The following is an 18,464-nucleotide window of genomic DNA, read 5'->3' on the forward strand; positions in this document are numbered from 1 at the left end:
CAAAATGCAATTTGGCCATACTAATGCTATTACGGTTCCTAATATCACGAATAAGGCTAAGGGTATAAAGGTGACATTTTCATTGATTTTTTTTTGGGGGGGAGGGGGTGTTGAACTAACTAAAAGCCAATATTAGCATGATTACTATTACTACTAAAGCTAAGGAGATTAAGGGTATTAGAGAGCTAAATCAAAACACTATGTACATGTAATTTGTCAAAAGGACTTATCAGCTATTTCCGAGATCTCAGAAACAGATTAAAGTATTCAGATGAAAGTATCAGGGCACGAAGAGGGAATTTTGAACTAGACCAATAAGATAAAATGTGAATACTATTACTGCTACTGCTGCTATTAATATTACTCCCCCATAATCCTACTATTAACTTTAACTATAAATAAATAAAACCCAAAAAGAAAAGAAATTACATTGAATAGCCGAGCCACATCCAAACAAGCAGAAACTAAGCAGAGTAAAGATGTCCCTCCCCCTCCACCCCCAGTCCTTCTGAACACCAGAACATAATTTGTACTTTACTGAAAACAGTTTTTATTTCGGTCTATGTGTATTAATTTCTAATAATAATGAAAAAAACAAAATCAAACACAAGATTATTTAAAAATAATCACACGAGTGTGGATTGACTAAATATATATACTTATATTAATTACAGAAAGTATTAATAATTATAGATTTATTATTTAGAGGTGTGTTTTATTTAATTTATTTATTGATGATGATTTATTTTGATTTTGTGATTGTAAAATAAGTTGACTTTATTTCTGCTCATCTCTGTTTAATGTGACTCTACTTTCCCCTGAAAAACTTCTTTTCGGTAATAAGTTTTTTTTAATTAATTTTTGTTTGTTTTTAGACATAATCTTTTTCATTGGTTAACAGAAGAATATTCTAAATGTTTTTGGTTTTTCTCTCTTAGAATCTAGATTTTGGCTCAATATTTATATATTTGACAATTTTTTTTTTTACAGTTTCTAACAGTATACACCCTTTTGGAAACCTGGATACAGATTGTACATTTTGTATTATTTTTGTACCTCAACTTTCCATGAAAAATACAATTTAACGCTCTATCTTATTCTTAAAACATTCTGTCTATTCTATTTTGACAACTTGGATGCACTTACATCCTTTTGGTTTAGTTCAATAGTATGACCAGAAATAGTAATAGTAGTAGCTCTGAAAGTTTCAATTTATTTTTCTTCAATAATTTTTAAGTATTGTTGAAATTTGTTATTTACAAGCGGCATGGAAATGCTGCCTTTTGATTTAATTTTAAAGCAACATAAACTTTCCCAGATAAAGTTTTTACTTTATATCCTTTTCCAGTTCTAAAATGTTCAACCTGGATATCTTAACAAACTGATCTATTTTGACAACCTAGATGCACTTAAATTATTTTGATTTAGTTAAATAGTAGCAGTAATGCTAGTAAAAGAAGTACTAACAAAATTGGCAGTAAGTAATATTTGTACCCCTGGAAGTTTCAGCTTAATATCCTAAGGCGTTACGGGGATATTGTTAATACTTCCCTTCAATAACCCACACGTACATTATTTTTACGATTCAGTTCAACACTGCCCTCACCATTTCCTAAAAGTCTTATTAATAACCTTGTCATTAGCAATAGTAGTGGTCATCTTAGCAAGAGCATTTGGAATAGAATTAGGGATAGTAGTAATATGATCATTAGCAGTAGCAGTAATAGTATTCAAGCTCTGCCTTTTTGGTCTGGTTAAGCATTCTCTCCTCACCCCTGGATAGTTACAGCTTAATTCTTTAATTTGTTTTAGAGATATTGCCTGTATACACTTTTGATGATGATCACGCACATAAAATTTTGACACATCCCAACTTCTCCCCAATAGTCTCTGTAAATTACAAATGAATACCATTAGCTTTGGTAATAGTGGTACTAGTAGCAGAAGCAGTATTATACTTCTACTACTCCTACTTATAGTCACACTCTCTACATAATATAATTTTAGTAGCTTAGCATACATCTCAAGATAGCCTGGAAGTTTCAGCCAAATACTTTATAATGTTCTTGAGATACTGCTGATACGCACTTTTGACAGTTTGAATATACATTATATGTTTCAATTTAATTAAAAATGCTCCAGCATTTCGTGGAAATTTCTCCTTGATACCCTTAGTACTTGAACTTGAATTGAGATAGTGTGTTTAGAATTATTTCAACACCCACCTCAACAATCCCACATAGTGTTATTCTAACATCCCGATATGCCCTCAGATTTTCAACTTAATATTTTAAGATGTTCCTAAGGTATTGCTTATATTCCCTTTTGGCAACCTGCATGCAATTAGGATGCTTTGATTTAGTTGTAACTCCCCCCACAAACATCCTCTAAAAGTTTCACTTTAGCCTCAGTAGTAGCAGTAATTTTAACAGCAATAGGACTAATATCCTCATAGTGGCTTTTGGTTAGTTCAACATTACCCTCGGCATACCCTAAAAGTTTCGACTCCATACTCTAAGCAGTTCCGGTGATATTTTTGATACTTTTTTTTTGGCAACCTGCATCAATACAGTGCGTTTTGATTTAGTTCAGTATCCTCTCGAACTTCCCTGAAATTTTCATCTTACTACTCTTAGCTTGAGTTTTAGTAGGAGTAACAGTGGCAGTAGTAGTAGTAGTAGCATGTAAGTATTGCCTTTTGGTTTGTTCAGCGTCCCCCACATCATGCCCTATAAGTTTTAACTGAATATTCTAACTCGTTCCTAAAATATTGCTGATGCACCCTTTTGGTAACCTGGATGCACATAATGAGTTTGAATGGAGTTCAACTCCCCCTGAACATTTCTAGAAATTTTCCGCTTAATACCCTTAGCCTTAGTAGTAGTCGCAATAGAAGTAGCAGTAATAGTAGTAGTAATAGTAGCGAGCAAATAATGCCTTTTGGTCAATTGACCATCCCCCTCATCACCCCCTGAAAATTCCAACTTAATACCATAAGGTATTCCTGAGATACGTCCTTTTCATAACCGGCATCCGCATGTGTATTCATTTATTTCAACACTCCCTGTAACATCCCCTGAAAGCTTCACCTTAATGCCCTTGGATATTTTGGACACCAAGGGTCAAACATGCCCCACTTTCCCAATAAACAGTAATATATATAAACAATGGGCAAATTACAGCTTATAATCCTTGCCCCATAGGCTGTTATAGGGTGCTTTCCCCAGAGGGACAGTTGATTTACCTTTCTTTTGGACCTATGTAAAAAAAAAACAGCTGTCTCTGTGTGGGGGGGGCGGGGGTTTGCCCTACAATTAGTTTTGACCTTGAAAAGAACCCTAGAATGCTCAATCTCTAATCGAAGGAGCCCCTTCCTTAGTTTCCACAACTCCTTCCATACGAAGTGCCTTCTTAAAAAAAAAAAATAATACACAGTACCAGCTTCGCTATTTACTGCGTTGTCCAGGATTTACAGAAACTCGTATAAGCCAAAGACGGTAAATACAAAGATGGTACTCATTATTATAGCCTCTAATATCTACTCCTTACATACTAGTCTCAATGATTAAGTTTTGATTGAGAGTTGTTCAATTACCGAGTGATATGTTGCGTACAAGTAACATTATAATAAAGACAAATCCTTTTATTAGACAGTAAAAACAATGACGAAATCTCTGGATAAATCGGTCGCATAGCAGTAACCGTCATCAGCAGATAAGCAGATAAAGAATTTTTCTACTGATGGTGGTCACTGTGTATATAACCGAAATATCCAAAGATTATGTTATTGTTTTTACTATGTAATAAAAAACTGGTAAACTGTTATTTTTACGTCATGGTTATTTTTACAGTGTTCCAAATAAAGAGGTGGTTGTGAGCTAGAGCTTGTTTAACTTATACATAAATTCTCCACTGGTTATAACAAAATAAAATAAAAGACACTTCAAAATATGTATTGTTTCTGTACTTTACAAATTATATTCTAGCCTTTAAGGGTTTACAGAAGATCAAAGCCTCATTTTCTTTTTTAATACACTTCACATGTTTTCAAACTTTGGAAGGGCTCATTTGATTACAAACTGAAACGTCTAGTGCCTTTTTAAAAAGTCAAAAGGGACTGGAGGGTAAACAGCTCTCCTTCTATGCGCCTTGTCCCCCAAAGATCCAATCAAAATTTTGATACTGCCATCTTGTTCGGCATAGTCAAAAGGTTCAATAGCTATGACTCTGGGGCTGACAACTTACACAGTCCTTGGGGCAAGGGCTTTAAGTTACACAATTAGCCGATTCTTTACGTATAGAACTTGTTATTTGGGGAAGGGGGCGCGTTTGACTCTTTGTGTAAAAAATAGGTCAATGGCATTTAGGTGAAGTTCTGAGGGAATGTTGTGGGTGTTATTTACTACTATTCACACTGCTTCTATCGCCACTTGTGTTTCTACACCTGCTAGTTCTATTATGGTTGCTACTAAGGCTAAAGGTATTAAGGCGTAGAATTCGAAATGTGTTGTCCTTCAGGCAAGGACTGTAAGTTACACATTTCGCCGATTCTTTAAATATACAAATTGTTATTGGGGAAGGGGGGCGTGTTTGACCTTTTGTGTAAAAAAAAACCAATGGCATCCAGGCAAAATTCTCAGGAAATGTTGGAGGGAATTATCTACTGCTACTCAAACTGCTATTATCACCGCTTACGTTTCTACACCTAGTGCTTCTTTTGTGATTACTGCTTGGGCTAAGGGTACTAAGGTAAATATTCAGAATATGTTGACCGGAAGTCGAACTAAAATCAGAACACACTATGTGTAAACGATTGTCAAAAGGATATATCGGCAATATTTTAGGAATGGTTTATAGTGTTCAATTTGAGGAACCAGGACATGATGAGAAGGATGTTCAACTGACCAAAAGGCAATTTGGGCATACTAATGCTATTACTGTTCCTAATATCACCAATAAGGCTAAGGGTATAAAGGTGACATTTTCATTGATTTTTTTTTGGGGGGGAGGGGGTGTTGAACTAACTAAAAGCCAATATTAGCATGATTACTATTACTACTAAAGCTAAGGAGATTAAGGGTATTAGAGAGCTAAATCAAAACACTATGTGCATGTAATTTGTCAAAAGGACGTATCAGCTATGTCCAAGATCTCAGAAACAGATTAAAGTATTCAGATGAAAGTATCAGGGCACGAAGAGGGAATTTTGAACTAGACCAATAAGATAAAATGTGAATACTATTACTGCTACTGCTGCTATTAATATTACTCCCCATACTCCTACTATTAACTATAACTATAAATAAATAAAACCCAAAAAGAAAAGAAATTACATTGCATAGCCGAGCCATATTCAAACGAGCAGAAACTAAGCAGAGTAAAGATGCCTCTCCCCCTCCACCCCCTTTCCTTCTGAACACCAGAACATAATTTGTACTTTACTGACAACAGTTTTTATATCGGTCTATGCGTCTTAATTTATAATAATAATGAAAAAAATACCATCATAACCAAGATTATTGAAAAATAACCAAACAATTGTGGATTGACTTAATATATATACTGATATTCATAAAGGAAAGTCTTAATAATTCTGAATTTATTATTTCCATTTGTTTTGTATTTCATTTATTCATTGATGATGATTTACGTTTTTGTACCTAAACTTTTTTGTACTTACATTTTTGTACCTCAAATTTCCATGAAAAATACAATTTAATGCTCTATCCTGTTCTTAAATCATTCTGTCTATTCCATTTTGACAACTTGGATGCACTTACATCCTTTTGGTTTAGTTCAGTAGTATGAACAGAAAAAGTAATAGTAGTAGCTCTGAAAGTTTCAACTTATTGCCTTCAATAATTTTTAAGATATTGTTGAAATTTGTTATTTACAAGCGGCATGGAAATGCTACCTTTTGATCTAATTTTAAAGTAAAATAAACTTTCCCAGGTAGTTTTTACTTTATATTCTTTTCCAGTTCTAAAATATTCTACCTGGATATCTTAACAAACTGATCTATTTTGAAACCCTAGATGCACTTAAATTATTTTGATTTATTTAAATAATAGCAATAATGCTAGTAAAAGAAGTAGTAACAAAATTGGCAGTAATATTTGTACCCTTGGAAGTTTCAGCCTAATATCCTAAGGCGTTAAGGGGATATTGCTAATACATCCCTTTTATAACCCATATGTTTATTATTTTTATGATTCAGTTCAACACTGCCCTCATCATTTCCTAAAAGTCTTATTAATAACCTTGCCATTAGCAATAGTAGTAGTCATCTTAGCAAGAGCATTGGGAATAGTATTAGGGATAGTAGTAATAGGATCATTAGTAGTAGCAGTAATAGTATTCAAACTGTGCCTTTTTGGTCTGGTTGAACATTCTCTCCTCACCCCTGGATAGTCTCAACTTAATTCTTTAATCTGTTTTAGAGATATTGCCTGTATACACTTTTGATGATGTGCATACACATAAAATTTTGACTCATCCCAACTTCTCCCCAATAGTCTCTGAAAATTACAAATGAATACCATTAGCCTTGGTAATAGTGGTACTAATAGCAGAAGCAGTACTACTTATAGTTACACTATGTACATAATATAATTTTAGTAGCTTAGCGTACCTCTCAATATGGCCTGGAGGTTTCAGCCTAATACTCTATGCTGTTCTTGAGATACTGCTGATACGCCCTTTTGACAGTTTGAATACACATTATATGTTTCAATTTAATTAAAAATGCTCCAGCATTTCGTGAAAATTTCTCCTTGATACTCTTAGTCTTAGCAATTGTATTAACAGTAGCAGTAGAAGTATCAGAAGCTGTATCCATGTAGCACCTTATGGTTAGTTCAACATACCCCTCAACATGCACTGTAAGTTTCAATTAATACTCCAAGTTGTTGTTAGGCTATAGCTGTTATAGCTTTTTATTAAATTGAATTGAGATAGAGTGTTTAGATTTATTTCAACATTCCCACATAGTGTTATTCTAACATCCCCCTTAACTAGTCCTGGAAGTTTTAGCTTATTACTCTAGACCCATGATTCCCAATGTAGGGTGCAGGCCCCACCTGTTGGGCATGATGATATTTTGGTGGGCTATGTGCGGGACTTGTACCCTTTGGCTTACTATTCCTTAGAGCCTTAATTTTCAAAAACTCTCATTTGCATTCTGTGTTTTGATTTAGTTCACATCACCCTAAATCTGGCTGAAACCTTCACCCTAATACCCTTAGTAACAGTAGTAGTAGTCGTAGCAGTAGTAGCATTAGTGTAGCATGCAGATAATCTCTCTTGCTTAGTTCAAAACCCACCTTCAAGATGCCCTAAGATTTTCAAATTAATATTTTAAGCTGTTCCTAAGGTATTGCTTATATTCCCTTTTGGCAACCTGCATGCACTTAGGATGCTTTGATTTAGTTGTAACTCGTCCCCAAACATCCTCTAAAAGTTTCACTTTAGCCTCAGTAGTAGCAGTAATTTTAACAGCAGCAGGACTAATATCCTCGTAGTGGCTTTTGGTTAGTTCCACATCCTCCTCGGTATACCCTAAAAGTTTTGGCTCCATACTCTAAGCAGTTCTGGCGATACTTTTGATACTTTTTTGGCGATCTGCAACGATACAGTGCGTTTTGATTTAGTTCAGTATGTTCTCGACATTACCTGAAATTTTCACCTTACTCTTAGCTTGAGTTTTAGTAGGAATAACAGTGGCAGTAGCGGTAGTAGCATGTAAATACTGCCTTTTGGTTTGTTCAGCGTCCCCCACATCATGCCCTATAAGTTTTAACTGAATATTCTAAGTCGTTCCTAAAATATTGCTGATGCACCCTTTTGGCAACCTGGATGCACATGAGTTTGAATTTAGTTCAACATCCCCCTGAACATTTCTAGAAATTTTGTGCTTAATACCCTTAGCCTTAGTAGTAGTCGCAATAGAAGTAGCAGTAATAGTAGTAGGAGTAGTGGCGTGCAAATATTGCCTTTTGGTCATTTGACCATCCCCCTCACCACTCCCTGAAAGTTCCAACTTAATACCATAAATTTTTTTAATTTTAAAATAAATTTTTTTTAATTAATTTTTGTTTGATTTTAGACATAATCTTTTTCATTGGTTAACAGAAGAATATTCTAAATGTTTTCGGTTTTTCTCTCTTAGAATCTTGATTTTGGCTCAACATTTATATGTTTGACAAAATTTTTTTTACAGTTTCTAACAGTATACACACTTTTGGAAACCTGGATACAGATTGTACATTTTGCATTATTTTCGTACCTCAACTTTCCATGAAAAATACAATTTAACGCTCTATCTTATTCTTAAAACATTCTGTCTATTCTATTTTGACAACTTGGATGCACTTACATCCTTTTGGTTTAGTTCAATAGTATGACCAGAAACAGCAATAGTAGTAGCTCTGAAAGTTTCTACTTATTGCCTTCAATAATTTTTAAGTATCGTTGAAACTTGTTATTTACAAGCGGCATGGAAATGCTGCCTTTTGATTTAATTTTAAAGTAACATAAACTTTCCCAGATAAAGTTTTTACTTTATATTCTTTTCCAGTCCTAAGATATCCAGCCTGGATATCTTAACAAACTGATCTATTTTGACAACCTAGATGCACTTAAACTATTTTGATTTAGTTAAATAATAGCAGTAATGCTAGTAAAAGAAGTACTAACAAAATTGGCAGTAATATTTGTACCCTTGGAAGTTTCAGCTTAATATCCTAAGGCGTTACGGGGATATTGTTAATACATCCCTTTAATACGGTAACCCACATGTACAATACTTTTATGATTCAGTTCAACACTGCCCTCACCATTTCCTAAATGTCTTATTAATAACCTTGCCAATAGCAATAGTAGTAGTCATCTTAGCAAGAGCATTGGGAATAGCATTAGGGATAGTAGTAATAGGATCATTAGTAGTAGCAGTAATAGTATTCAAGCTGTGCCTTTTTGGTCTGGTTGAACATTCTCTCCTCACCCCTGGATAGTTTCAACTTCATTCTTTAATCTGTTTTAGAGATATTGCTTGTATGCACTTTTGATGATCTACATGCACAGAGAATTTTGACTCAGCCCAACTTCTCCCCAACCGTCTGAAAGTTACAAATGAATACCATTAGCCTTGGTAATAGTGGTACTAATAGCAGAAGCAGTAAAATACTGCTACTACTACTACTTATGGTCACACTATGTACCTAATACAATTTTAGTAGCTTAGCTTACCTCTCAATATGGCCTGAAAGTTTCAACCTAATGCTCTATGCTGTTCTTGAGATACTGCTGATACGCCCTTTTGACAGTTTGAATACACATTATATGTTTCAATTCAATAAAAAATGCTCCAACATTCGTGGAAACTTCTCCTTGATACCCTTAGTCTTAGCAATAGTATTAACAGTAGCAGTAGAAGTACCAGAAGCTGTATACATGTAGTCCCTTATGGTTAGTTCAACATACCCCTCAACATGCACTGTAAGTTCCGATTAATACTCTAAGTTGTTGTTAGGCTATACCTGTTACAGCTTTTTAATAACTTGTATTGAGAGAGTGTGTTTATGTATATATATATATGATATATATATATATATATATATATATATATATATATATATATATATATATATATATATATATATATATATATATATATATATATATATATATATATATATATATATATATATATATATATATATATATATATATATATATATATATATATATATATATATATTGTCACCCTAAATCTGGCTGAAATCTTCACCCTAACACCCTTAGTAACAGTAGTAGTAGTAGTATTAGTGATAGCATGCACATAATCTCTCTTGCTTATTTCAAAAGCCCCTTCAATATGCCCTCAGAGTTTCAACTTAATATTCTAAGCTGTTCTCAAGGTATTGCTTATATTCCCTTTTGGCAACCTGCATGCACTTAGGGTATTTTGATTTAATTGTAACTCCCCGAAACATCCCCTGAATGTTTCAATTTAGCCTCAGTAGTATCAGTAATTTTAACAGCAGCAGGACTAATGTCCTCGTAGTGGCTTTTGGTTTGTTCAACATCACCCTCGACATGCCCTAAAAGTTTTGACTCACTACTCTAAGCAGTTCCTGCGATATTTTTGATACTTTTTTTCTTGACAACCTGCATCCATACAGTGTGTTTGGATTTAGTTTAGTATCCTCTTGACATTCCCTGAAATTTTCACCTTACTATTCTTAGCTTGAGTTTAAATAGGAGTAACAGTGGCAGTGGTAGTAGTAGCATGTAAACAAACCTTTTGGTTTGTTCAATGTCCCCCACATCCTACCCTGTAAGTTTTAACTGAATATTCTAAGTCGTTCCTAAAATATTGCTGATGCACCCTTTTGGCAACCTGGATGCACATAGTGTGTTTGAATTTAGTTCAATTTCCTCCTAAAAATTTCTAGAAATTTTACGTTTAATACCCTTAGTCTTAGTAGCAGTCGCAACAGAAGTATCATTAATGGTAGTAGTAGTAGCGTGCACATATTGCCTTTTGGTCAATTGACCACCCCCCTCATCACTCCCTGAAAGTTCCAACTTAATACCGTAAGGTATTCCTCAGATACGTCCTTTTCATAACCGGTACGCGCATAATGTGTTTTCATTTAGTTCAACACTCCCTGTAGCATCCCCTGAAAGCTTCACCTTAATGGCCCTGGCTCTTTTGGACATCAAGGGTCAAACATGCCCCACTTTCCTAATAACCAGTGCTATATATAAACAATGGGCAAATTACAGCTTATAATCCTCGCCCCATAATCTGCTATAGGGTAATTTCCCCAGAGGGACAGTTTTTGGACCTTTCAACTTGGTAGTCAAAACGGTTGTCTAAAAATTTTGATCAGACGTACTTGGGGGAAAACGAGGGGGGGGGGGGGGGCTGTTTGCCCTACAATCACTTTTGACCTTGAAGAGGACCCTAAAATGATCAATTTCTAATCGAATGAGCCCCTTCCAAAGTTTTTAGAACAACTCCTTCCATACGAAGTGCCTTCTTAAAAAAAAAAAAAAAAAAAAAATGACACATAGAACCAGCTTCGCTATTTACTGCGAAGTCAAGGATTTACTGAAACTCGTATAAGTCAAAGAAGGTAAAATACAAAGATGGCACTCATTAGTATAACCTCTAATATCTACTAGTTACATACTAGTCTCAATGATTAAATTTTGATTGAGAGTTGTTCAATTACCGATTGATATGTTGTGTACAAGTAACATTATAATAAAGACAAATCCTTTTACTAGAAAGTAAAAACAATGAAAAAATCTCTGGAAAAATTGGTCACATCGCAGTAACCATCATCAGCAGATAAGTGGATGAAGAATTTATCTAATGATGATAGTCACTGTGTATGTAACCGATTTATCCAGAGATGTTGTTATTGTTTTCACTGTGTAATAAAGAAATTGGTAAACTGTTATTTGTACGTCATGGAAAGGCAGTGCGATCTTCCAAAATACCTACGTGATGGGTGTCTTAAGGTAACAGATTAATTTATATGCAATTAAATTTGAACCCCGGTCTAATACCCTTTGAAAGTTGTTGACAATGTCAAGAAGTTGTGTATAGCAAGGTCTTTATTTTTCCAAAAGGAATCTAGCCATGAATCCAAGTCTGATATGTTCAAAGAATTTCAAGAATCGATTTTAATGCCATGCTTCAAAGTAATATTAAAATCCAACTATGATTTAAAGAATAACTCAACTACATTCAAAATGCTTTGCTGGCACAACTGAGTTAACTAGACCTTTAATAGTTGATTCATCAAAGCCTTGTCAAACTGGATTAGTCCTAGATATTCCATCTTTACAACCTTAGTCCTGATGTATGATCTGGGTGGTATGGCTCCTACCATTGATGATGCAGAATCATTATCTTTCATGTGCATCACTGGCCAATTTCTCAGTTCCTCAACACAGTCAAGTTTATCTAAGTGTCCACAGCTTAAAAATAAAACCCGCATTGCTTATCTGGGTCAGAAAGCTGCACAAAGGAGGTAAATAAAATAAAAAAATTACAAGAGCAGTAGCAACTTCTGGATTGAGAAGGGACAGCCAGAGAAACGTTTTCATCCATATCAAAACTATCTGTTAAGTACTACTAACAAGTCACTGCAGCAGTGAGTATGCTCTACATATGCTCTTCCTCCATCCCAATCTATTCAAAGCCACCTTCTTTACACCCTCCCAGGAAGTTCCCATTTCTCTTAAAACAGTCTTTATGAAATTATATGGAACTAAATTGAAAAATACTATGCCCACACAGGTTGTCAAGCAGACATATAAGATATGCTTCAGGAACAGCTGATGGTATTAAGCTGAAACTTTCAGCATGTGTTGAAGGGGATGTTGAAGAAACCAAAGATGTTATGTGCATAATACTACTAATGCTGCTTTAACTATTGCTACTATGTAAGCAAAGGATAATAAGGTGAAGCTTTTAAGGAATATTTAGGCAGATGTTGAAATAAATCAAAACAAGCTATGAACATGTGGACTTTAAAAAAGGTAACACAGTAATATCTCAAGAACAACTTATATTATTAAGTCAAACCTTTAAGGGTAAGTTATGGGGGATTTTGGACTAGCCAGTAGGCACTATGTGCATACTTTTAATACTACCACTACAGTTACTGTAACTAATGACACTAAGCGTGTTATGGCGAATTTTTTAGGGAGTGTTTAGGGTGGGGATTCTTATCCCCCCAACCTATATCAAAATATCAAAGGCAGGATTTTACTTAGAGCTTAACACATCAAAAATCCAAAATCACTGATAGAAACAATTCTTTTCTGGGTTTTCTAAAAAAAAAAATTATATTATTTTTCTATCAATCAATAAATGAAACTCAAAACAAACAGAAATTACAATAAATAGCCAAGTCAAACTCAAAACAAGCAAATATTAACATGAGCAGGGCTGATAACCCCCATGTCTTCTCAAGACCATAACATAATCTTTTTTCTTTGCTGAAAACAAAATACATTTTAAATGTTTCCATTTTTTTACTTTAAAAAAATATAGTTATTAAAAATTTAAGGATTAAATATCACTATATGTAAATTAAACTGGCAATCCATAGTTATTTGTTTTTTGTTTCAGTAAAACACAAATTATAGTTATGGTCTTGAGAAGGCACGGGGGTTATCAGCCCTACTCCTGTTAATATTTGCTTGTTTTGAGTTTAAATCAGCTATTTATTGGAATTTCTGTTTCTCTTGAGTTTCATGAATTTATTGATAGTGATTTGTGGTAGTTTTATACTTGAAAGATTATTTGACTTTATTTCTGCTCCTTTTTGGCTTAATGGAGCTCTTTACTTAATCTTAAAAAACTTGTTTTTTGGAAAAAGTTTTTTTTTTTAAACTAATATGGCAAAAGGGAAAGAGTGGTCATAGTATGTGCACAAAATCTTTTGATGCATGTTTTGGGCCTGGGATTCACTCAAGAAATTTTCATTCACGATCTTATGGTAAAACTTTCAGGAATGAGTCTAGGAACAAAATATAGGCTGTCTACTCTTTTATTTTTAGGACTTGGTCTATACCTGAGACAGGTCCTGAGACCATACTGATCTGAATTCTGGTAAAAAATGTTTCACCATAATTTTGAGTTTTTAATCTCTTTTTCATTGGTTTTAGTTTTAGGAAATACTTTATTTTTAATATGTTATTTGAGTAGAATTTCAAGCCACATCAATGGTTTTTTTCTTAAATTTAAGAAATAACATTACAGATTTTCAAGACATTATGGCTTGTGATTGGGCAAAGTTATGAGGCTCAAAACGCTTTTCTTGTGCCTCATTTGAGCTAAAGATGTATATTGCAAGGTTTTACTTTTATAACACAAAGATCATTAATGTTTATTAGTCAGGGTAAAGTTTATACAGAAGGAGACATGCTAAAACAAAAATAGAAGCCTTTTTCAATAAAAATTCTTGTTTTTTCCAATTTTGTTTTGAATTAGTTTAGTTAATAAAATCCTTAGCAGAATTTGGAACTGAATACATTTTTGAAATTGACTTTGTAAATGTAAAACAACAATGGCTAACAGTGGTTTATGTGTTGACAAGAGTTGCCAACATAAAAAAAATTGCAAAAAGCAACAAATAGTGAATGTGAAAAATTTGCAAAATTCCAAAAATAAATACTTTGCTAGACAAAAATTCAGGATCTTGTGCTTCAAACTATTGTATGCCATAAATCTAGTTACAAGTCAAGATTAATTGAGTGAAAACACATAAACAATATATAATTTCTTATACAAAAGGAACTGCAAAAATATGAATGTACTGGGTGTTAAAACAGAAAAGTTTTGTTTTATCCATTCCATTCATCCAAAGTGGATACACTACCATTTTTCTTTGCCATAATACATATTTCCAGATACTGTGTATTGCACAACTTGTAAAAATAAATTCTATTTTTATGAAGTTGAAAATGTATTTAGTTGCCAAGGAACTTTTACTGCTTACTCTAATAAAAGATACACAAAAAGAAAATACTGATTTGAACAATTGCTTTGGAAAGGAACTTGGTGCAGTGCATCAAAGCTCTTTATGCAGAATATAGCCAAAAATAAAATTTTAATAAAATATAAAATATTTAAAATATATTTAAATGAATATAGCCACAAATAAAATAAAATTTTTTGGTGTAATATCCCAAAAGGAGGGGGAATACAATTCACCTAGTAACGGATGAACAATAAGCAAGTGAACACAGTGCAGTGAGGTTTGCATGGATGTTGTTGACCACAATAGGGAGCACTTTGGAGATCCAGGGATAATAGTTGAAATAGACAAAGCAAAATGTTAACCATTTTACTGTTTTTTATGTTGGCAATTCTTGTCAAAACATGAAACATTTTATTATGATTTAAATTTCGCAAAACACACCTCAAGAATAGTAACAAAATGGCATAATTTTTTTATTCAGTTTCAAATTCTGTGAAGTATTTTATTAACTAAAGATAATTCAAAAACATCAATTAATATGTGTAAAACAAGGAAATAGGATTAGACTTAACTGATGCTTGCTACATATTATAAAGTAAAAATATCTCTGGTTTTATGCATAGCCTAGGGCTATAAAAGACAATGGGGGGGGGGGCTATGCATGGACTGTTAAAAACGCCACTAGCACAATGAACATGAAATTAGCAATATAAAAATGTCTCTGTTTTTGTTCTAGCATGTCTCTTTTCCAAATAGGCTAGTTGTGACTGTGCAATTGCAACAAGAGTTGTGTTTTCAGGCACCAGGTTTGAAGCATGTTTTGAGCAGGTTAGACACAAATTGTTTTCAGATTCTTCATGTTCAACCCATAAAAACTTTAAACCATTTTCCTCTTACAGGTTCCAAGTGTGTTGGACACAGGTTCTTCAAAACTCTAATGCACTAGAATAGCATGGTTGAACATGGGTTCTGAAAAGACATTCACCATGTTTAACTTGGCACTCAAAACAATAATCTGCTAAACCTGTGTCAAACTCTGTGTTGGATGTGGGTAGCCTGAAAACAAGGCTAAGGTCAATGCCCTCTTGAAGGACATGAGAGTAGATGGATGCTTCAAATATCTTCCAATGAGATCATTCAGCCTCTGGTTGTACTCCTGAAAATTTTGTTCACCTAGCTCAACTGCATTTTAATATAGGAAAAAGTTTCCTTTAAGTTTAGAGTATATTTTTCCCAATTATTTAAAACCCATTATTATCCACCTAGTTAGATATTCATGCTTTGTTGGAGAGAATTAATTATCTAGCTAGTTGGGTATTATTATCAAATTAAATAAAGGATATACTTATCTGCCTAGTTATATATATATATATATATATATATATATATATATATATATATATATATATATATATATATATATATATACTAGGCAGATAAGTATATCCATAGTATAACGTAGATGCAGAGATAAATTATTATCTATGGAGGTATACACTCAATCTGTGGCCTTAGTTTAATCCTTATCTAACTAAGTAGAAGCCCTTAATGGGGCCCAAATGGTAACAGTATATAGTAGCCAATAGTTTAAAAACATGTTTCTAAAAAAATCTGTCTAGTGACAAAAGATTGCCACTTGCAAGTGATTCAGAAACAGGAATTGTTATTTTTCTTAGTCATAACAGTAAAAAGTTAATTTGCAAACAAATTTGCAAGAAGCTGTTTGTAGCCCTTTAAGGACTCGAAATACACTTTCCCCAGAAATGATTATTGAATTTTGAAAGAGCACAAAAAAGGCATATAGTGATGTATTTACTTTTATCCTAGCTGAATTATGTTGCCACTACAAATTTATCAGTAGCTACATATGTAAGACTCAGAGTACCAGTATTATTTTTCTAGCTGGATATTTTATCTTGATAATAGGCTAAGTGTGGGGCTAGTTTGATTATAGTATTTTTTTTTTTGTACTTCTGCAATAGCCAGTACACTTGAGAAGTGAAGTTAGATTAATCCAGATGAAACATACAAAAATATGATGAAAATATAATACTTTAGTTTATATAGATAATATAATATGGGCTATATATTTGCAAATTAGGATGGGGGGGGAGGGTAGGTAACCTAACTGTGCCCCTACCCCCCTAATGCATAAATATATAGTCCAAATTATTCAAGTCCAATGCATTCTGTCATCCATCATTTGTCTTTGTGGCTATGAGACTGGTTTTCTTAGATATTACATTCAGCAAAGTTTTTGACTAGGCTATGTACTGGCTATTACAGAAGTACCTATTCTTATATTCTGTACAATATAATTCTTTTTATAGAATATCTATTGGGCAACTTCCCCTCACATAACATATTTTACACCATGGAATCTTTTCTGAGATTTTCATTTACCTAAAACAGTAAATTTCTAGGTGGCACAATAATTTAACAAAGATGAAAGTGAAAATGGCATTTGATGCTTTTTTTATGCTCTTTTGTAAATCAATAATTGCTTCTGGGGATAGTTGCATCTTGAGCCCTTAACAGGGCCCTAAAGGTATTTTGTTTTTGTAACCACACAAAGAAGTTATCAACACCAGTTAAAGTTATTAAAAAGTGGTTAAAAACATATCACTAGTTTATAAATAAGTTGTTGAAGAATAATATATTCAAAAAATACTTATTTATAACAATTCAAACCTCATTTATGAGGCAAATCAAATATAAACAGTTTTCTTACCATTTAAAGTTTTTCAAATGCCATTGACAAAAATATTCAAAAAAATTCAAAGTCCAGTGAAATTTCGTCAAAAAGCCACCAACAGACCAGAGAATTGAAGATTGTGTGATTTAAATGTGTTTGTCTAATTAGGCTAAACTTACAAGACCTCTGTCAAGAGATTTAGATAGTAAATGACTTCAGCATAGGCTTCAGTCTAGTCAAGGTTACTTTGCTGAATTTCATCGGCTGTCGAGTGAGGAGTGGTTATCTGAAGATTTATCTGGATCTAAAATCAAATTCTTTTGAAGAATTTTCCATGCAAAGCGAGCCGCGAAATAATATTCCCGATAGGTAAACGTACACAGATTGTAAGCAGAAGAGGGGCGGGTGCCTGCCGCAAGAGCCGTATGTACCTGCTGGTATTTAGTTACCCTTAAATTGCGGGGAATAGGTGAGCAGGTCCCGACGCTTCCCTTATACTTGTGTACGCTATCCGAAAATTGCGTTGAATGCTGTGACGTAAGCAATGGGGACTCTCGTACGCAATGCTGTACTGAATTTCCTCACGCGATCCATGCAAGCGGGGAACAAAATTGAAAGCATTGTTAAGCGAGCTGTGGAATTCTTTGATCATGCTGAAATTCTTAGTGCAAAGGAGAAACTTATAACGCTTGCCAATGAGATTGGTTATGATTACGTCTATCGGAAAACGGCAAACGATTCTGATAACGTGATTGAAATGGCGAAAATCCTAGCCCTTTGCGCTAAAGAGAAAAAGCCCTTGCCTACTTTCATAATTTTTGATCCGCAGGAAGTGCCCACCTGCCCTGATGAGGTCAGTGCCTGCGTGAGAATAAAAGTAAACGAGATGTGTCAAAAGTTTGATGCCGGATTAGGGGCTATCGCGGATAAGATCAAACTTGCATCTGAACAGTGTGCCCAGCAGCTCGCCGGGGTATCGCAGCAATGTACGACCATAAGCGACGCTTTTTCCCAGGGCTCACCCACTCCCTGTCCAGCAGCGAATCCGCCATCAAAGCCTCTTTACTCGGTGGTTGTGAAAGCAAACGATATGCCGCCTGAGTTAACGTCCCCACAATCCCGGAAAGACTTCATTGCAAAGGTTTGCCCTAGCGAAGTAAGCTCCGATTCTCTTACTCTGAAACGTAGCAACGATGAATGGAAGATTCTTGTCCAGTCTCGAGATGCCGCTACCCAACTTGCAGAAGCAATGAAAAGGAAGA

The sequence above is a fragment of the Artemia sp. Qi Xiang Cuo genome, chromosome 1 (genome assembly GCF_049724085.1).
Source record: "Artemia sp. Qi Xiang Cuo chromosome 1, ASM4972408v1, whole genome shotgun sequence".
Taxonomy (NCBI): Eukaryota; Metazoa; Arthropoda; class Branchiopoda; order Anostraca; family Artemiidae; genus Artemia; species Artemia sp. Qi Xiang Cuo.